Consider the following 23,305-nt stretch of genomic DNA (forward strand, 5'->3'; position numbering starts at 1 on the left):
TCAACCCTTGGGAAAGATATTCCCTAAGGAGGTACAAGTACATCCTCAACTCACCCCTAGCTGTTCTTTCTCCTGCCACTAGTGGCATCAGTCAGTCACAGTTCCTGCCACACTGTCACAGTTGCCTGCTCTTCCAGTTACAACACAGACTATTAAATCAATCTTTACTGTCCGTGTTTAATAGGGCCTTGTTGTTTCTTACGAACTCTGACAACAAGGACCCCCCCCCCCCCCACACACACACACACACACACACACACAAACACACACTAACACACACACCACAGGCAGTACACACATGCACAGTCAGATCTCATTATACTTGTTTGGACATATTCATATACTGCATAAGCTCATGTCTTATTCCTAATCTATCCTAAGTCTAGCTTTAACACTAAAACTGTTAAACCATGATACATCACGTAAAACCATGTAAAACCATAATATACAAAGTTTGAAACCATTGATAAAACCATGTTTTAGTGTTGAAGAAGTCGTTTTAAGTTGTGAGGATCAGCTCAAATATCCCACAAGACCAAAATGTCCCCGAAACAACACACACACACACACACACACACACACACACACATTCAGCGAGCTCAGATAAAGACTGCAGCCTCTGATGTCACCAGCAGATTCAGAGTGAATCACCAGGGGATTGTCAGACTCAGGACATGATTTGCATAATTTCCACTTGTGAATTCCAAACTCTTTGAACTTTGCACAAACATTTCCAGCCAAAGACACAAACACATACAGAGACACCATGGCGATGTGCAAAAATCATGCTGCATATGGAGTCAGCAGAAGTTCCTGGAGGTGAAACTTGCTGCCAGGACTTGAAATAGACCCTTTTAGCACCCTATGGTCTATTGGACTGCTGGTCTGTCTGAATTCTGAAAGAGTAGAGGGGCTATTGGCATTCACTTCCCAGAGGGGCTCTGAGTCAATACAAACCTCTTAAAACTCAGAGGGGGCTGTGTGTGTGTGTGTGTGTTTGTGTATGTGAGAGAAAAAGAGAGAAACCTGAGAGACATTTGTATCAGACATGGATTAATTGGGAATAACTGTTGGTATGGTTACAGTGGTACACAAACATGGTATCAGTGTTTTCTCGTGTGTGTATGTCTGTGTATGTAGTGCAGGTAATGATGGTGTGCTAAGCAGAGTCCCACCCCGTCAGGGCCCAGCCTCTAAGTGTCATCCATCATAGTGCAGCTGCTAATGATAGCAATACACACATCAGCACAGAGAGGGCCGGGCAAACTGAGAGTAGTGTGAGAAAAACAAAAAAATGGGACAAAGATACGGAAAAAGACAGAGAGAGATAACCCGAAAGGCGATAATGGAAGGGAAGGGGAACGAGGCTGCTGGGATTAAAAGAGACAAAGAACAAGAATTTTGCTGTTATGACACTACTGTACATTATGTTATATAAAAATGCTTGTCATGGCAATAAAGCTAATTTGAATTTCACATTTGCATTTGAGAGAGCAAAGGGAGGAGGAGGGTAAAGGAAGAGAGAACTGGTAGAGAAGAGGCAAGCAGCATGAAGAGGGAAGGAAATGTGCTGTCACAAGCTGAGGAGTGAAAGACGATCTGTGTGACTGGAATAGGCAATCTGATTCCCCCATTCGTTCTGCTCCCCTCTCCCCCTTTCTCTCAAACACACACACACAAACACACAGACACAATGTCCATTGCCAAACACAGAGAAAAGCCGGGGCTGGGTGTGTTTGTGCGCTCTATATGAACTCCACTACATCTATGGAGATTAATATTAAAACCACGGGGATGCGACCTTGTTTTGGGCCCTGGTAGCTCAACGGTAAAGCATTGGGTTGGGATACAGAAGGCTGCAGGTTCAAATCCCAACCCACCAGGCGCACCCCTGCCCAGACACCAAGGAGCATCCTGGGACCAGCCACGAGCCTTCCGGCTGTAATGGGATAAAATGGGAGGGTTACAGCAGGAAGGACATCTGGTATAAAAGCCATGCCAAATCAACGTGTGGAACACATTGCTTCCTTCCAGTGGCGACCTCTGAAGGGTCAAGCCAAAAGCTGCAGACTTTTTATGAGTTATTTTTTATTTGGATTCTGCTTGTTTGATGTGACCTCTTTGCTCCTCTGGACTAAGACACAGGTCTGACAGCATAGCTGTAAAAATGTCTGAAGGGTTCTTTATCGCTTCAAAACCTGGTGTTTTAAAACCTCTAAAAGTCAATTTATTACATACAAGTTACTTTTTATGTTAGAAAACAACAAATGCAAATGAGCATAACCCACAGCTAAGAGTTTACTTTTGCCAAACTCATCTTTTAAAACAAAATTTGTATTTCCGGGACCATTTTTAAATTCATTTAGAATTCGGGCAGATCTGTTCGGAGAGTGACTGAAACAGAAAGGATTGGAGCAGTTCTGTTTTCTTCTCATCTTATTCCCAAGACACATCATTCTCTTCACTTCCTGGATAAAGATGAAGGCCAGCGGGGCTGTGAAATTAGCCTATCAGATGCCTCCACTAGCTAAACGAGAATTCTAAATATGCTAATAGACAGAAGATTAAGATATATAGCTGCAGGCACTACCGCATGTGCACACACATTGATATGCGTACACACACACCCTCACACATACAGACTAAATCTTTTATTCTGAGATTATACAGAACAAATTTATAATGGAAGATCTTGAGAGCAGAGAGAGCTTTGGAGGATGTGTCTTTGATGAAGATACATGTAATGAAGAGAATTATTTCTTATGTGGGGCTGAACAAGAAGAGAGAAACTAAAAGAAGAAAAAAGAGGTAGTAAGAATTGATGCAGATATATGTGTGTACGAGATTACACAGGACGATTAGCTCCAGGCAGAGCACACAGGTTAAGAAAATCCCTCTCTTCCTCATCCTTCAACTTCCCCTTAGCCCTACTGCCCTGTTACCATGGGGTTACACAAACAGGTGGAGCTCTCCTGACCCTCTTCCCTTCCTCGATCTCGTTTAACAACCTCCCCATGAAAAATGAAAAATATAATTCCTCCTTTCCTTTTGTCTCTCCTTCTCTCTGTTGCTCGGCCTGATTGCTCATTTTTCTTCATTGCTCTGCCTGCCTCTCTCCCAGGGCTTGCCATCTGTACAGTAACAGGTGCACTGTGGATGTGACTGATGTGTTTGTTACCTGTAGCGCTGCCTGCAGCCAATACTTGCCTCTACCTATCTGCCTCATGACCTACTAGCTACCACTCTGTTCTTTATCTCCTTCTCGTCCTCCCCTGTGGCTTTAGACAGCAACAGGACAAGGAGGAGAGAAAGATAGGAGCCGTATAATAAGCTAGGAAGGCAGCTGCCAGCTGTCCTGTATTTATATGTGTGTTTGGATGAGCTTTAACTAGCCACCGTTGTGGTGGTTCGTTCACTGTGGTGGAGTTACGTAATTAGTCCCACTAGTCTTGAGATTGTGCGGGTATGTGTGAGCATATATGAGTGTGTGCGTGTGTGTGTATACGCAAGGTCCGCTGGCTCATCTCATTAGTCTCACAGGTGAGTGATTAAATGCTCTGCAACACCTGGAAGTGCTCCTCCTACCCCATTCCCTTTTTCTGTTGTCTTAATTTACAGCTACACCCCTGAGAACTTCCCTAGCCCAGTTACAACACACTCCACAGGACATCTATGCACACCACCACTTACAGCAACACTTCACTTTAGAGCCATAGGTCCATCTACTGTTTCTATTTATGTGATGGGCTTTGGGATTTTAAATATAAGTTAAGTGTCCAATATATAAGTCGTCTATTCGAAACTTTGCTGGCTGTGGCTCAGTAGGTTCTTCACAGTGTTGGCGATTCACTCCGTAGCCCCTCCAGAACAACATGCTGAACCACAAATTCTCCCATTGGTTAGGCCAATCCCTTGTATGGTAGCTTACTGCCATCTATGTGTGAATGTGAATGAGACACAACTTGTAACAGTTCTAAAATAAAAGTGGTAACAAACTGTAGTCTGGACCGTTATAGATACAGTAGAGCTGTGGCACATGAGTGACGATTGCTAAGTGAGAGGGAGCAGTGGTATGTTAGTGGTGTTCTCAGTTCTCTCATAGGCTGCATCACTGACTTTAAACTTATTTTGCTGCTGTAGCTTTAATTAATGCCCATCATGACCACTAGGGATGCTTGCCCTCAGTTCTCACTACAGGGTTTCCTAATGCCGCTACTCATCTCTTTCATAATGCATCACATAAAATTAAAAATGCTTCCTGTTTTTTACACTTCACTACTTTGTGGTCCTAACTTAAGTCAAATTAAAAAATTAAACCAAATTATATAACTATATAACTATACTATACTATATACTATATATACTATACTATATATAAATTAATTATATTACTGATAATGAAAACACTATAAGCATTATGAATAAAAACCCATTTTTACAGAGTGATCGGGCATCAGTATCTCTTCACAACTTAAAAAATAGTAATTTACTGTAGGCCATGTTGGAAGACTTACAGACACGTTACTAGGTGTAACCAATATAACGCAGGTAGCCTATTAATGCCGTAAAATACATCAGAAAGTGAGTTGGGGGCTTATTAAAACATGAGATAATCATGTAATAGGGCAACCACGTTTATGTGAAGAATTAACTCTTTTATGTATAGTCACTTGTGGAGGAAACCACCGCACAGACATTTTAGAAATTTCATACAAGCTGCCACAACGGCAGACATGTGGCTAGTTGTGAGGTGCTGCTGTGATATTATCATTTTGCATGTTTTCCTGTGGGCTGAGATGTGATTGATGTCAGTGGTGTACGGTAATAAATTGCAGAGGTCAATCCACTCTGGTAAAGAGGTACATTCTTGAGGAAGACCACCTGATAGACAATACAGGCTTCTAATATTCCCCACAGCACACATTTCCATTACTCTTTGGGCCTTTTTTATCAGACTGGGAATCATTAAGTTGTTCTCTCAAGAGAGCTCTGGTCAGAGGCAATGCAAGGGGATCACAGTAAGAACTCATCTGAGGGGCGATTTACAGCAAAGGCCAAGGTAAGAGTCTGTTTTCTCCGAGCCAGTAGGCAGTCTCTGGAGGGAGGAAAGTGCGACAGTGGACTCCTCGCCAGCTCTAAAACCCATTAGGTACCCGCACAAATGCACAAGGGAACATGCACATGCCAGGTGGCAGGGTGAGGTGAGCCGGGCAGATCAGAGCAGCAGGTAATATGACTAATAACATAGCAGAACCCACTGAGGCACACCAGGCAATCACAGCCATTTCTCACCTCACTTCTCTCAGTCTCTCACTTCCCTCTTGTCCTCTTTATTCCTTATTATGGCAAATACTCCTTCTCTTGCGTCCCACCTTTTCAGCTTTCTTTAACTGGGTTGCTTGGGTTGCTTTATTTTAAACCCAATCCTTCAAACTGTACTTTTTCTTTACAATGCACATGCATGTATGTGCACACACACATGCACACACACACACCCAAAGAGAGAGAGACAGAGAGAGAAAGAGAGAGAGCATGGCTCCATAGCGGAGTGGGTGGTCTTTTAACACCCTGATTTCCCCATATTACTTATCATACTATCCGCCCTCACCCTGCTTTGAATAGAGCATTATTATCCCGAAGAAGCTCCAGCTAAATGAAGGCTGCCTATCTTAATACTCAAATATAAAAGGGGTGGGAATGTGAGAGGGAGAGAAACCAAGAGAGAGAAGGGTCATGGCCTAAGGGTAAGGGTGCATAAAAAGCCCTATTATACAAAAAAATAATAATTTACCCTTCGGTTACACATACTGCGTGTGCGCATCAGATAGTGTGAGTGCAATAGCCCAGTAGAGTGTGTCATCATTCCGTTCAACTCGATCAAGGGGCACAAATAACTTGAGACGTGGTGATTGAGTCCTCCTTAAAAAAGACCTCTGGTTGGCTCACCACACTGACACACACAAAGCCTGCTGGATTCCTAAATCTCCCAAAGACTTATAGTAAAATTCAGTATACTCCCAGTTATCCCTGCAGTTTAAACTGGGATTTAAAAATATTTTTAAATACTAAAGACTCTAAACACGCTGGACACTCTGCAGGCTTTATTTAAACTTTGTGTAGGACATGAGTTAGAACATACAAATGCATTTAGACATAAACAACTCGGTCGCTGCCTGGTGGCTCAGTGCTAGCGCATTGGGTTCAAATCCCACCCCAACAGGTGTGGCGCCCTCCCACCCATTAAGGGTGACCTTGATGCCGGTCCTTGATGCACTGACAAAATGGGAAAGTTGCGGCTGGAAGGGCATCCGGTGTACAAACTCATGCCAAATCAACATGCAGACCCCTGAAGGGACAAGCCAAGAATAAAAGCACAAGAACAGTCTGAAAAAAACAAATTAGTCAAACATTTCCCTTGGCCATGTTCTTGCACATGGCATACATGAAAGAACAGCTTATACTGTGACAGTAACCTATTGATAATGATTTATCATCATGGTTTGCTTGTGGTGAATACAAAAGAAGTAAATACTTTTTTAAAGGCTGCAAGTAAATCACAATATAGCTCTAAAAAAATTGGAATTACATAATTTTTCCATATCTTTTTGACTTACTCCATGTTAAATGAAAGGCTTGACAGTCCTACTAATCCAACAGGGAGTTAACAGTAAAGATCTGCAAACATTTCAGCTTTTACCACAGTGACTGTCTGACACACCAAAACAATCTTACTGTAAGGCAGAGGAGTTGCTTGCATCACAGTAGCTTACAAATGCTATTTTTTCTATATATTAATATTTTTGAAATGCTACAGCCAAAGGACACAGGGAGCTGAAGACTAAGGTCAATAGTAAGTCAAACAAAGTGACTGATATTTCACAACAGCAGTTTGGTCACACCAAGAGCAAAGTAAATGTGTTCTTGTACAAGTTAGACATGTAATAGTGCCTCTGTTTCTCTGTTTCATGGATAGGATGACAATTGTTTGCCCATAGCTGCAGACGTGGCCAAAAGAACTTGATAAGATGATGTGGTATCAAAGTTCCATGCAACATTTTTCTATAGTTCTGCTCCCTACTAATAGTCAAAAATGCTTTAATGCAACTTTAAGCTACTTTAGGCTTTCAAATACTAAATAGTACAGCTGTATTTCATTTCCTGTAAATGCTTGTCAAATAAATACATGCTTACTACCGCTAAAGCTCTACTTCTGAAGCTCATTCTAAAGCACTAAGTCTTCCTAACAAGCTCAGGGATTATTTGAGCTGAAAAATTCCAGCATATATTCCAGCATCATTCCAGCAATTTATCATTATCACCAATGTATATTTATGCGTATGCAGGTCAAATCCTCTTAAGTGACATTCTGTAAACAACATTTGAAGTGAAAAAAAAAAAACATTACACTGGGGGGATATCAGTATGGTATGTCATAAGAATGGTGCTCAAATAAATGCGCTAAGAAGTCGTCTATATTTTCTATTTCTGTGAATGCGCTAATATACATTTGTTGAAAAACTCATCATTCTATGCTGCAGATCTGGGGTTTTGAACTGATTGTTCAATTGACTATACGTGCACATTTTTAATGCCAGATACTTTCCAAATAAAGGACTTATGGCAGTGAGTCCAAGGTTGAAATACTGGTTATGAGCTTCACATTTCCATCAATAGAGGTCCATGGGATTGTTTAAGTATGTCACTCTGTCTATTAATATCTTAGTAGGAGAATAATGAATTTGCACATTTGCACAAAAGATGTGGAAATGTTGATTAAAGCATAGGAAATAATGGAATAATTTCTAAGTAAATGTAATCTATCTTTTTTTTTTTTATATAATTTATTCTTATGAGAATCCTATTAAAGGTTGCTTTCCAGTAGCAATAAGGGGCCACTGGAGCCAAAGTTAGTACTGACAAGTTCAGGTTTCTAGTACAAGGTTATGAGGGCACTGGTGATAGTGGGCAAAAGTGGCCTGAATTTATGTATTATATTATATTTCATTTTATTCTATTTTAAACATTTTCAAAACTGTGATTATAAAATGTCCAGTACTAGAAAGAACAGCTTACAAGATCAGTCACAGGTAGAGCACTGTAAGCAAAAATATAAAAATCACTAAATCCAAATCCTCAGAGGTTTTCCACTGTGGCTTGCTGTATAAAAAATCCCATTTCGATCATTTTTATGTTTCTGCCTTAATTGAAACTTAACTTGGTTTATAGGTAGAGCAGATTTCATGACCCGTGAAACCACATAAAACTCTGTTCTGTGATTAAAAAAAAAGGATCCTTGTGTGCGACACTGAAATCCTGAGCACTATGAAATGAAGCACACTCATTTTTAAATGGGACAAAATGCATGGGGAAGTGCATGAGTGTCATAAATGAGTAACGGTATACGTCACACACTGTGAGCCCAGCTGGCTCAATGCAGCAGTCTCTGGGTGTCCAGCCACTCTCTAGTACAGCTAGAGGTGTGAATCGGATGCTCCAGAGAAGCTGCACATGATGAGATCTGGAAACAGTTTGCCTGTCCTGGACACAGATGCAAGCCTCAGGCCCTCTCCCTCCCTGTTTCATCTGCTTTACCAGATGTTTAGCAAACAAGGCAGCCTTAGCACCAAGTATGGTGGATGGGATTCATTTACCCAACCCTTGTCTTCTAAAATGATTCAGGGTCAGCTATGTCACCTTGACCTGACTGAGTAAGATGCTGCACTACTACTGCCATGTGAGAAGTTTTCATACTGTTAATCATCTCTGTGACTTATGTGCAGTGAAGGCAGTAGCTAATGGTGGATATTGAATTGTGGCCAATCTTTACAAACAGGGTAAGGGATAGACAAAGGGGAGAATCATGGGACGGTTAAAAATTCATTAGTGTGCAGCTACAAAAAGCACAGATGGAGAGAATGCAAGAGAGTGACAAAGAGAGAAAGAAAGAAGGGGGAGACATGAAAAGAGGAAATCCTCTAAGGAAAACATCTTTCCATTCCTGTCTCAATCTATTTCTTTCTCTAACTTTGTTGCAGTCTCACGGTGAGTGTGGAAGTCAGTGAAGCCATTCCACAGGGAAGTGCAGCTAACAAACCCCTCAGCCAGAACCCACTCCCATTCTCCCTCCATGCTGAACATGCATTCATTATCTATTGTATTCCTTGACTAAAGAATTTTGTACAAAACCAGGGATCTCCTCTCTTTTGTACATGTCTGTATAAAAGGTAGAGAACTCAAATTAAAATGTAATTTATGAGCCTTTGTTTGCTGCTTTCTCTCCAGACCAAAAATGTCACAATGAGCATGTAATACTGCTGTGGTCTGCTGAGGCACGACACAGTGAACCATACATAACCATTGTGTGTGTGTGTGTGTGTGTGTGCATGTGTATGTATGTGTGCGTTTGTGTGTTTGGAGGCAGGGATGTGGGTGTTTTGAGGGTGGTCAGGGATCTTGACTACTGTGGAAATTAGAATGTAAGGTGGTGAATTAATTGAAGTGTTAATGTGCTGTGACTTGTTGTATAGTTCATGCCTGTGTGTGTGTGTGTGTGTGTGTGTTTACTTCCTCCAAATGCTTGCTCTAAAGTGCTTTTTGTTTGTTTTGGAAACTCATTACCAAAGGCAACACCTTTGTGATTTCACCCCAAAGTGGTGCTCACTGGAGAAAGAAGCAGGAGAAACAGACATGCACTGTACTGCTGTACTGTATAATAGGATTGTGGGGGTGGGGGTGATAATAATGTGAAATACTAATAGTGATGTGAGTGTGAGAATGGAGAAAGTCAAGAATTTCTGTTCATCAATCGACATCTCATCTGCATAAAAGAGCATCAACAAAGCTGCACTCTAAAAAAGCATTTGTTGGCTTTACCACAGAAAATTAAGGTAACAATTTGCATGTATGTTTTAAGTAGTTCCAGGTATGATAATATTGAGTAAATTCTATTTTTTTTCCAAAGTTAGACTAGCATATTTAGTCTTGTACAATGAACCTATCTGGACCTCTAAAAGTCAAATTATGTTAAATCAACTTAATATTCATTTAAAAGCTTTGGTGGTATTAAGCTGTCAAATTACTTTCTTTAGGTACTTTATTTTATTTTTTTCCTACTCAATAATGTCCATGCAAATTGTTACCTTATCTTTTAAGTAATAGTAACTTATTTTTAGGTCAAACAAATATCCCATTAAAATGAGCCATTTGAAGATCTTCAAACCATGGTCCCGTTTACCACAGTTTACAAGATCATGATGCAGTTAGTCACTGTACCAGAATCAGTACAAAACCATCATGTTAAGCAGGTATTAGTAACAAAATATACTGAACAATGTGAACCAACTTTTGTCATGGTTTAATGAACAACCATAATCCAACATATTTTAAAGTCACCCCACAAGTTTTTTTTACTATAAGTGTTTTCTTTAAACTACAAAAAAAAAAGAACAATGGGCCTCATGCAAGAACACTTTTGTGTTATTGAGTTAGATTTCTCCTACTTTTTCTGAGTCTTTCTCATATGACTGTTCTACATCAGATTCTTGTCGTAAATTGCTTGTGTCAGGCTAATTTGTGACACATGTTCCAGAGGATCTGCATGTCCATAAGACATCATTAACATAATCAAAGTTGCCAAGGCTGCCTGATCCACTCTATTTGCAGTAAAGTTTCTAATGAAGAATTTCACACAGCAGAGCTTCAAGTCCACTGTGAGAAATCATCAAAAACACAACAAATTTCACTAATCCCAGTAGAGTCTATAAAGTATTATTAGTACATTTCAGGTACATGATCAAAGCAGTGCTGTAGGTCAGGCTTTAAGAAGTTACATGCATAAAATCATCTTTCTAAGGCAAAGCGCTCCAAACAACAACAATCACTGAGATACCAGAGTACAGAATATTCCAACTAATGTAGGTGATGTTACAAAGTAAGTTAGAAGAGAATATAATAGTGGACAGTGGCCTGCATTAAAACCCAGAGGCAGTGAGAGACTTCAATCAATAACAAGAGGAGGTACAGAATTGTGTGATGTGAACTTTTATAATACCTGTACTGACATGCCTGCACACCAGCTTATCCACAATTCCTGTTTGGTGATGGCTGTACATTACATCCCTGACGCCTGATGAGTAAACATGTAAAGAAACGTAACTGAATCTTCTTCTATTTTCTGCTTTTTATAATTTGGAGTCACACTGCTGGGTAGAGTTGGCTGGTGGGGCTGCAGACGAAGAGCATGGCAATCCCACACAGCAGTCTTTCTGTGGTCAAATATAATGGAACAGAGAATGTGTCTGTTTGTGTGTAGGTTGTTGTTGTGTCTGCACATGCTAATCTCCATGGTGTGGACAGATTGTGAGTGTTTTAAGAAGATTACAGATTACAGACTGTGGAGGCAGATTAGCTGGCAGCTTGATCTGCACCTCTGGATAGACTGCCCTGCTCACTCACAGCCCCTCTGTCGGGAGGGGGAGGGGGAGGGGGTCTGCCTGTTTGTATGCCAGAGGTATCCACAATCGGTGGTAATAACAGTTCTCATCACATTTAGTGTCTTAAGGCTTAAAATGTGTATGTTTGTGCTTGTGAGAATATAGATTTTCCAGGTACAGACATACATACTTACGTACATGCATAGGCACACACACTCCCAATGGGCTGTAAAGACATCCTCAGTGCCGATTACATTAAAGATTGTCTAACTCTCTCTCTCTCTCTCTCTCTCTCAGACGCACACACAAACACACACGAAAAGTGGATCAATGTGAGCCAGTCAATTCTCCCTCTTTCCTCTTTCTTTGGCAGTGGAATCCCTACTGAAAAATATCAATATTTAACATGTTACAACCTGTTTAAAACATCTCAGCAGAGGAGCTACAAAGGCATATTCCTATTTGTTTCCTATTTGTTTCCAAGAACTGACAATGATGTATGTTTAAGAGAGGTATAATGAGGATACAGTTAATAGCAGTGCCTGTGCAGTATCCCTGAACTTGTACTGAGGAGAAGTCATTGCGGGTTCGGCCATGAGTTAGAGCTACGTTGACACACCTCCAGTAAAACTATCTGACAGAGGTGAGGGTGGAGGTTCCATACAGAAGAAGGAAAATGCACAGTTGTTGCATAATTCTAGATATACCCAAAGCAGAATAACAATGAGTGTATGATTTTGTATTTGACATGATTTTCCTGCTGATGGGTTTGTAGAGCTCTGTGTGCACACAGCTGAGGAGAATGTCAAACACGAATTGCATTTACACAGCAGTTCACCTTTGAAAATTGAAGCTCGCCTAAAAAGTAGCACTGACTTATGGAACTGTCAAATGGAAGAAGGACACAGCAGTACAAAATGTATCCAAAAGCAAGTGAGCAAGGCAAGTCTGTAATAGGATTCTCATTGTTGTTGTCAAGCTAGATAAAAAGTGAGCAAAAAACAAAAACAACAACAAAAAGACATTCCCATCAGGCTTCCAGGTCAAAGAGAAAGAAGAAGTAATGAAGGGCTCGGTGAATGTTAAGTTATTTTCGCGGCACAAGCTTAATACCACTGCAGCTGCCTGCTCATTGTTTCCACCACAGCTAATTTAAAGAAATGCTACTGAGACACAGTCGGCGTTGAGCCAAGCAGGTGACTTGAATAGGCTGTCAATTTATCGTAGCGTTGAATTGTATCCATAGCAACAAGTGGGGTGCCACAGCAAAGTATGCAGCAACAGTATGCAAATGATAAAGTTACAGTTAAACTCTACGGGGTGTCAGTCTTAAGAGGCCAATTTCTGCCATTTCCAATTTTTGTTTTCCACAATCCTTTAAGGTAGTGACCTAAACACTACACTTCCAAGACAATTCAAGTTGGACGTGGCTTAACACATCACCTGGGACCCGGGTGTGTTTTCACCAAAGATTCAGTGAACCTACATTTGCTCAATGGCCACCCTAACTTACATAGCACCAATGTTGTGAATCAAACTTTGCACCATACACTGTTAAGGAAATGCCTTAAGCCTGATGTCATTGCTTTATTTTTATAGCTTGTCATTTGAAAGAGACATTTACATGGTGATGTGTGTTATTCTGCAGCATAATCTTTGTGAAAAGATGGCTTTTCCAGACATCATGCCATGTTTCTAACTGAGACTAAAGTTACTTTTGCACAGGTTGTGAAAAGCTTTAACTGGAACAGTAAGCTCTTACTTCCAATGATTTCTTGATCTCAAGACTACACCGCCTGAAAGAGCTCTTTTCTCTGTAGAGACTGGTTTCAATGTTCATTCAGGTTCATTGTACAGTGTTACACAGTGTACAGATACAAGACTTATTACAGTGCACTGGAAAAACGTAAATTGCAAGAGGCCGGCTGCACTGTGCAAAGTGACAGAGAATGTGCAAAAAGAAAAGAGAAGCTGTAGATACAGCAGATGTTGGGGAACACCGAAAAAGAGAGAAACAGAACCTTCAATAGTGTTTTCCACACAATAGTGTGGGTTTCTATGACAACATGGAGTTGCTGGGCCCATACAAGCAGACGTAAGAGGTTAATTTAGCACTAGAGGAAAAAGTATTTAATTATCCAAGTACATTCGGTATTGTACAACTTACAACTTCATTACAACTGAGAGTTGTAATTAAAGTTATTAGTGTCAATGTTCAGGTTGTGTTGTATGTCATGGTAATGTCTTTTACATGTGTAATGATAAAAATATCGTGCACAGTGTACAATGCTCCCATTGTATGTTCAGTGTAATATAGCTTTAGAGTTTTTCAAATTGGAAGTACTTGAAGTAAAACCTAAAAGTTGCTGAGTAAATGTAGTCCTGCTCCCATCCGGGCAGGTGGTTGGGCTGCACCTGCCACTCTCCCAGGCCAAGTGACCTACTGGTTTACATATGTGAAAGAAGTCTAACAAGTACTCGCTTAGTGAAACCATGCACACACACTAACATCACACAGCACAGAGCTGATGCAGGTTTTGTGCAGACAGAAAGAGAGAGTGAGGGTCTGCAGAGCACCACAGCTTTGTGATTAATGCGGCTTTTAGCTGCAGCTGAGCCTGACGCCCCCAGAGCAAACTGACCGGGTCGCCCATTCAACTCTCCTTTCCTCTGTCGCTCTCTCCCTCTCTTCCTCCATCAACCCAAACCCAGTGGCTGAAGCAGCTATAGCCCACACACCATTGACTACATTTCTGCACTAGCACTTCATCAACATCCACGTAACCTCCAGTGTACCGCGATCCACTTCATTTCACTTCATTCCCATTGTGAGCCAGCCCTCCAAAGTGCTACGTTTCTACCACTGCGGAGGTAAAACGCTGCATGAAGCAACATCAAGTAAAGTTTTCAAGAGTGTGTAGCAACACAGTAGTAAAAAAAAAAAGGATTTTTGAAAATCTTCGCTCAGCAAGGTCAAACAAACAAGAGCTGATGAGTCAAAATTCATACGAAAGACTCACTTAAGTGGTAATAATATGATTAAGTCACCATGGACTGCATAACCTATAATCAATATTTATTTTCGTTTGGTCAGAGGAACAGGCAAACACTCACACACACCTTACGAGAGGAAAGCACGTTGTTGTAAAAGACGTCCCCAGGGCAAGAAAGGAGTCAGATCTGGCTGTGGTTTTACTGCTTTTTAGTTAATAATTGCGTGTAATCTGGCGCTTAATCTCCCGCGGAAAGACACCGTGAGACAGATGCCGAATGCAGCAAACCTCCCGCCCAACATCACACGCAGCCCCTGACCACTGTGCTACAGTGAGGAGGTCAGTCCCCCACAACCGCCCAGCACTATGTGTACACACACATGCCCGATGCAGCAGCAGCAGCAGCAATAGTGAATTGTTTGCAGTGATATGAGCAGAGCACTGAATCCACAGGCTCCTCTAAGGTGCAACTACACTTATTATGACACACCTTCCGCAAAGTGCACTTTTCTGCGCAAAGGAAATTCGCCACCTGCGCCGGATCCGTTCGGACTGTTTGCACTGACACTCACCTTTGCACTATGAGCACAGTTACTTCCCATTTTGTGAAAAGGCTTTAGAATCCATTCACTCCCGCGTGTCTCCCCCTGGTTTATTCAGACATCCACAGTGTGTTTCAGCAGGAAGAGTAATCCAGTTTTCCATCCCCGGGAGAGCGCTTCGCAAGCTCCGTTACATCTTTTTCCACAATCCTCACAAAACTAAACCAGGCTTCTTTCAGCGCGTTTTTTTTTTTCCTCCACACTCCTCTGCCCCCTCTTCTTTCCTCTCCCTCTCGCTCCCTCTCTGAGGTTGCCTGGTTACCTCTTTTCTGTAGGCTGGTTCAGACCGCCGACCGGCAGCCAATCACAAGGCCGGTTCGTCTTAACCCCTCCACTGCTGAACTGTCCTGATTTCCAGCTTTCAAGGAGTGGGGGTGAAGAGGAGAGGAAGAAGAAAACCACTGGGTGGTGAAGGATTTAGAAAATGTATATTAACAAAACTATAATGAGAAGGCAAAGATGAAAGGAGGATGGGGAGGGGGGTTGATGGGTGGATTTAAGTTGGAGATAAAATTGTGGAAGGACTTGTGCTTCACTGTTTTTCACAGTGGTCGACGTAGATTTGAGACTGTGTAGGAATGAGTTTACTGTCCCAAAGTTCACCATCATCACTCTTTTTACACATACAAATGATGATACAAAAACAACACATCGTCACGAACAGTCATCACGCTGTGACATTCACCCAGTTTCTCAGAACGGGTTATTGATTAGTCAACCAGCCCGGTTAAGTCGTGCAGTCTGAATCGAGTGTACGTGTACTGTATGTGAGTCACTCACTTGGCAAACTCACCAGGGTGTCTAACCTTCTTCGCTCTGAGAGTGGGAGACCACTTCAAGTTTTTGGAACTACGAAGAATTCTTTTAAAAAGAAAAGGAAGATGCTGTATTTTAGAGGCTGCCAGATAGAAGCTCTTGCTTCTTTAAACAAATGGACTTTTGAAAGTAGCAGTACTAAATCATAGTTAGATCACATAGTATTTTGCCCAGTTCATGCTTCTCCCTTAAGCCTTAACCTTGTACAGCTTGACCTCTTAATCCACACCTTCTCTGTTTCTCAAGCACTTCTTGAGTCAGATCATCCTCCTCTCCAGGTGTGGAGTTCTGCTGTGGTGCAGAAGCAGCAGCGTTGACATAATTCTTCTGATCCCTGCAAAAACTGTTGGACACACAGCGTCTTCCACCTAAACGTCTTTTTTCATACAGAGAGACAGGTTCGTTGTTAAAGCTGGTAGAAACAGAAGGCTGATGTGGTGAGATATATGAAATGTGATATATGTGATATATGGAGGATGCAAGGAATATGGTATTGTGGTAGTGGTCTTGGTACATTATTTAACACAGTTCAATTAATTTAGTCATAAACTAAAGTCACCATGAGTTCATCCTCGGTTACATTTGATAGTAAAGGGCATTTCAGGATGTTAGGGAAATGTTGGGAGGGGTGGTTTAACTTTTCTGAAAGTTGACAGGGTCACATCCATAGCATCCATTCACAAATCCATCTACACTGTGAATTTCAGCATTTAAGTTATTTCTCTATTTCCTCCACATTTCCGTGTAAACTCCTCATTTCTTTCTCCACTCATCAGTCCACGCTGCCCACCAGTGTCCCCGTTGTTCCTCCCTCAACCGCTCTCTACTTTCATCATGTTTTCCTACCTAAGTATAGATGTAGTTTAGCCTCTCTATCTATGCAAAGCCCTCTCATCTATCTCCCTTCCACACTTTCAGTATCTCTGCCCTTTTTTTTTTGCCATATCTCCCTCCTTTCTCCCTCTCTCGGTCTCTCTCACAGTCTCTGTCTTTCTCAGCTCGGCTGAACAGATAACTCCTGGATGCTTGTGTTGGCAAGCCAGCAGCTCACTTTCTCTCTTTTCTCCCACTCCTATGTCTCTCTCGCATGTATGTGCACACACACATGCACACACACACACACACACACACACACACACACACACACACACACACACACACACACAGCAATTACATTGAAACACACCTGAACAGACATATTTGTGTAATCCCACACTGAAACACATAGTGTTTTCTACAGACATATAACATGTGTCTCTTTTTGGGTCCATGTCCGATCCATGGCAATGTCTAGATTGATATGATCTCCAGTGACACTGTGAAGATTCTCGTTTACTGTTCACACAAAACATTGCTTCACAGGATTAGGATTCCTCTAATTCATACAAAGAAAGGGAAAGAGAAACAAGGGGTGAAAAAAAGAAACAGTAGGACAAGAGAGAAAAACAGAGGATGAGAAAGAATGGAAATTTATGCGGATTATCAGCAAAACAGGTCAAACTCGTTAAAGGCAACAAAGGCAGCTCTCTAATTGCCTGAGCACAGCTCTGGACTGCTTAACTACTGTAGTTGCGGGGCAGTACAGTGGGATGGTCTATGACAGCCGGGACATCACTGGACCTACAGTAAGCTGTCTTAAAACCTTAAACCATGAACCATGTTGAAAAACAACCTTTAAATTCTACATACATCAGATTCAGGGTAAAATTCAGGGCAACTGAACAATGGGAGAAGAAATGAAGGGATCAAGTAGAAGATTTTAATAAGGTGCACAAAAACAGACAAAGCATCTCATAGGTTAGATGGGTTCTGGGACCTTGTTATATATAATATATATAGAATTATTAAAAATATAATTAGTTAATCTCTTCATTCACTTCCTATAATTATGTTGTGTTTACTTTTCCACTATCTCACATTGTCAGATATTCAGCTACACAGTGCTATGCATAACATGATTGCATGCCATCCCAAAGGTGTGATTAGCAGTCCTTGCATTAAAGGTTTGTTTTGGTTGACTGAGATACATTGCAGTAGATATATTATTTAACAAACACCAAAAAGGGTTTTGTTCAGTGTCACTAACAGCAAGAATATTTGTATCTCAAGGCTGCTGCATCTTTGCATTCAAATGAAAACAAAGGTTGTTGCAATTTTTTAAAAGCTTACAACAAACAGATGTCATTCCACCATAATGCATTCAAATATGTCCTGCTGCAGTCGCGACATTGTAATCTGATATAAGTTGATGCATGTAAATGACATCTTGCCTGAAAAAGCATCAATATGTCTGGAGGTGAATTAGAGCAACATCTTGACTGGAATGAGATTAGCTTTGAGTCAAACACACACACACAAATGTACATTGGTCTGTCTCGCTTAGGGTGTCACATGTGCATGTATGAATGTCACAGAAGTGAATAAAAGCGATAGAGGGGAAGCAGATGGAGCAGCGTTATGATGCTAGACCCCTCTTTAAAGACAAAATATCACAGCTTAACCGTAGCTATCAAAGTCTGCCGCTTCTCAATAACTCAGATGTATCAGGATATCAAGGACCTGACAGATGTGAAGAGAGTAAAAGTATGTGAAGATGAGGAGAGATAACTTTGAGGGTTTTTTTTTTTTTTTTTTTACCTCCGGGGGAATCCATCATATTTCATTAACCGGTTTCATGCATATGCAAGCAGGGGAACATGCTCACACACATCACACCGATCAGCTCGGTAAAGACCGGTAAAGGGTGTCTGATATCTAAGTCCCCTGTGTTTGTCTGAACTGACTGAACTCGGTGCTGGCATCCTGAATTGCTCATAAAAACTGTAGAATTGATAAAGCTTCCACATTAGTTTTAGTTTAAATTTTTAAAAAAATAATTTTTGACATATTCATAGTAATTTGATGCTGCATTGATCCCAATTCCCTGGTTTTATATAAGATATCAACAGCAGTCACTTGCCACAGCCCATAGTCAGCTGTGGTTTGACATGTGTTTAACAAAGAAAGGCAATTATGTTGGTGACTTAAATAAGGAAAACAAATATGCAAACACATTAATCTTATTCTAGTGTTTTTTTTTTTTGAATGTGCAACATATCATTATGGAAGCATATTTTTGCCTAAAAAGTAATTACAAGGACTCTATTAGTATATAAAGAGTAACAGGGCCTTACTGAAGGTGACAGGAGGTTGGCGATGATAATTTTAGCAGCAACATTAGCAAATGCTGATCCCCCCAAAGAAAATAATTTACTTCATTTCTATTTGCCCTTTACAATTTTATTTTGCACGTGCTTCAAAGAGGAATAATGTATGGCTTTATCAAACAGCAAAGGCAGTAGCAATTATTCAATGAATGAAAAATGTTTTAGTGTTACAAAAGTGAAGATGTCATAAATTTGGTAAATAAACTTTTTATGCAATATTTTGTTATCCATCCATCCAATAGTAAGACTGCATCCAAATATTGTTAGGCTACACTATTTACAAACCTCATTTGCAGATATGTTGGGGAATTGGGGTAAAAATGAGACGATAATGACGATAATGATTTGCAAATCATTCCAAACCATTTTTTTAACTGGCATGATGACAACATATGAAATACTGTAAATATTAGAGAATTGTTTTGTTTTTTTCAATTATTTTGAATTTGATGGCAGAGACACACTTCACCTTTTCTTTTAACAACACACTAAGTGCTTGGGAAGTGAGAAGAATTTCTCAGTTTCAGCATTTGATATGCTATCTTTGCATCTGCAATCTGCAATGTTGCCTCAGCAATTTATTCTATTGTCTTTTAATTAACATTTTTTAAAACAATCCCACTTTTTTTCGAAATGAGATTTTTACTTGTGCCAAGATCATAAAATATGGTCACATTATATTATATATATATACATTAGTATAGTACTGACAATTTTCTGTTTTCACCTCTGTCACTGTGCAGGATCATGAACAGAGCAGTTGGAGCTGATGAAGATTAAGTATATTCCCAAAACCTATAATTAGATTTTTGCACAACACGTGCATCATGTATCATTCTAAATCATGTTGCAAAGCCTTTAATTCTGTGTTCATATAGTTCAAACTGTAAAGCATTTACTGGTTTGAACAGCAGCACACGGGCTATGAGGGCCAAATAAGAGTTCCAGTTCTTTTCTAGCCTCTACGCTGTAGATAATAGTGTTGTTTGTGCATAAAACACTGTTTTTAATGTTCCCTCGTCGACCATCAACAGGTCACCATCACCATCTTTTATGGGGCTTTCTTGTTAAAAAAAAAAACAGATGTAAACTTACACTAATCAGCTACTACAATAACACCACGTGGTGGATTTAATATAAAAATATGATGTTTTTATAAAAATAATATGAACTAATAAATGCTGATGTATCCTTATGGGTTAACCACTGTGAGCACATAAAGTGGTTAAAACCAGCTTTACCAACAGGGATCTTTGACCCCTATTTGTATTAATTACGGTTAAGTACTTTTTCTTTTTAATTGAAGTAAAATGTAGCTGATCTGCTTAGCACTTTTACTTGAGTAAAAGATTTGACGTGGTACAAGAATATTTTAGGGCCAATGCTTTCACTTTTAGTTTAGTATTTACCAATTCTGCGTTCAGTCTCAGTGTAGCCGTGGACTCCTCAGAGGGACCATGCTGACCCTTGCCCTGTTGTGGTCAAGAGTATCAATTTTCAGCCATAAAAATGAATAATGTGTAAATATAAATGTTGGAACTCTATAAACAGACATTTCTTTCATCCTCTTGTGGCGCATATAGCTGTAAACCTAATATTTCATAGAAATGGACATTGAGCAAAATTGAATGTGTGCTTTTGAAACAGCTACTTCTACACATATCTCCTAAAATCTAAAGCCTAACAAAGCATGTGTTCAAACTACCTGTTTGCCCCCAGAGATAAAGTCTTACTGCAGAGAACCAGGACATTTATACTTATCTATGAAGAAAAGCATGAAGTGTGCAAAAATCAAATAAAAAAAAATCATACTTGAGTTTACACTTTGTGTTGATAAGAGAATTTGCTGTGCACTATAATCCTCCTGATTACCCTCTGCTCCACAGAACTGGAGAGTTATGATATTGACCCCACTCCACCTCTGGTGAACTATGTGAATCACTCTGTACAGTATGTGTGGCTGGGAGGACGGGGGAGTGAGGGTAGTACTGTGAGGAGGGGAAAGGGGAAAAGAGGGCAGAGGAGGTGGAGCAAGTCAAGTTGACATACTTTCAGTGTATTCTCAATATTGTAAATAATGCAGGTTGGGCTGTTTCTCATGGAGGTTGTCTTCATTTATTTTTAAGTGGTTCCAGTTACACTGTAGTACTCCAGCCCACTTTCTCTCCTTGTCTGTGTGTGTTTGTGTGTGTGTATGTATTTGGATAAGTGTAGGTGCACAGGTGCAGGCATGTATTTATTGTAATAACCTCACCTTATCATATCACAAAAACATGGAGGTTAACAGCTCATTTCTAATTGTGTTTTGATTGCTGGAGTTAATTAAAGCTTAAAAATGCACTTCAAAACTGATCTCTCATGTGGTACCACTGTTGACCTGTGCACTCACTCTCTCGGGTTCTTTGGTGGGGATTCTAAATAAAGTTGAGTGTCTTTATGGATTCATATAAAACTTGAGCTTTTAGATTTCAAAAATATACTTAATTATATTGCTCTGACAAGACCTGACAAATGGAAAGCTCACAGCCTCATCAAATCACCCCAATTACTGTCACACAGTTGCTTTAGGATGAGTCTCCTGGCTCTGCCAAACAACTCTTGTTTATCACATCTTCATGTTCGTCATGTTTGTTAACTTAGAAGGAGCAATATTACAGTAATAGCAAACGTTGCTGTTTTTTTTACAGTGGAATCTTTCTTTGATAGCGTGTAGCTCAAAGGAAGGACACAACAGGAACCCCAGTCCTCTGTGTGCTTTCCGAGGCTTGACAATGCAGCTAACTGCATTACATTAGTTCATATGGTCAGACACGCTGCTGATGAAACGCTGTAACCTCCACCTCAGACTTAACTCGCAGCGTGCGTTTGTGCGTGCGAGTGACTGAGAGAGTGATAGAGAAAGTGTGTTTCGGTGTTGTGCGTGTTTACGTGTGTTCAGGTTGGTGAGTGAGGGCTGCCTGGGGCTCATTGCTCATCTCAGTGGGTATAAATAGAAAAATGAGAGCCAGGAATGTAAGAGCATCATAGTATGTCTGTGGGGTGGAGAGGCTGCTCATAGCTAAAAAACATCACACAGATCTGATAGCAGGTGGACGGCCTCAAAGCTAAGCAAATAGCAAGTTTAGCTTTTCAAACTAAAACCATAAAATCTGATTTGATTTGACTCGATTTAGCATCAGCTGAGCAGGCTGAAGGACTTAAAGACAAATGCTCTCGTTCCCGTCACAATGTACTTTCAAAATGTTGAAGATAGGCTTTAATTTTTCCATGCCAAAATACTTTTTTTAAAAGCAGGGCCTGATACAAAATCAGCAGGTTTTATCAAAAATTGTGCCCTAGTGGGACGGTTTTTACTGTTTGTTGGTTCATTCATTTTCAACAGGTTCAGTTCAACTTATGTGGAGCTGAGTCTGCAGCACTCGTCTCCTGTTGCTGTATGTTGCCTCAGCACCTCCTGGATTGTTGTGGCATTGTTATGCTGTTGTCTCACTTTTGTTTTGTGCGATTAACATCATGTACGGGGATGGCTGCTGTATATCTTGAGTGACTTTATTTTCTATTTCAATTTCTTTTCTGTCTCCATTTATATTTGGGACACATGTTTTAAGATTTAAATTAAATCTGTTCAATTTATTCAGTCACTACTTGTATGTCAACTGATCTACTTATCAAAAATCCTCATTCAATATTTGCTACACACAGAAATAGACACTACTTTAAAGTGAATGAATGCAAATACGTATCTTTTTGCATCACCACTGAGCAGCAGATTGTCTATTTTAATTTTGGCATATAAAATGCCACAAAACCAATCTGGGTTTGTACATGTCATGTCCACTATTTTAATAATTCCCCTGTGGAAATTACAGATAAAAATACGTAGCACATTTATTACTGAGAATTTGAACACTCTGGGAAAAAAGCATAAAATCGTACATAGGAAGTGGCTTAAAAAACAGCCATAGATTTTGTGGAGCGGGAGCTGAACAACTGATAACTAGCACAACAATCAACAAGTAGTTGATGAGGTGATGACAGGGCAACATTATTCATTAAATGCTGTTAGAGAGTTATCAAAATTGAATGCATACCTGGATGCCACCACACTTGGTGTCCATGTCACTGCTCCTCAGAGAAGGAAAATTCACCTGGAGGAGAGAGCAAGAGAGGAAGAGGGGAAGGGGTGGGGGGGGTATAGCATTAAGAAAAAGCACTTGTCAGGCAGCCCATTAGAGTACCATTACAATACCAATCTC

The 23,305-nt window shown here is 40.4% G+C and overlaps 1 protein-coding gene across 2 annotated transcripts in view; it reads right to left on the reverse strand.

Moving 5' to 3' along the window:
- dab1a (DAB adaptor protein 1a) overlaps positions 1–23,305 on the reverse strand; it is a 167,192-nt gene that overhangs the window by 49,379 nt on the left and 94,508 nt on the right. The window contains exon 2 of one of the 2 annotated variants that reach the window (XM_067513782.1): positions 23,141–23,197. The gene's annotated coding sequence lies outside the window, so the exon portion shown is untranslated. Of the gene's footprint in view, positions 1–14,997; positions 15,273–23,140; positions 23,198–23,305 lie in introns of those variants that run through there. The other variant, XM_067513781.1, reaches the window with a different exon arrangement.

Source organism: Channa argus, chromosome 8, assembly GCF_033026475.1.
Source record: "Channa argus isolate prfri chromosome 8, Channa argus male v1.0, whole genome shotgun sequence".
Lineage (NCBI taxonomy): Eukaryota > Metazoa > Chordata > Actinopteri > Anabantiformes > Channidae > Channa > Channa argus.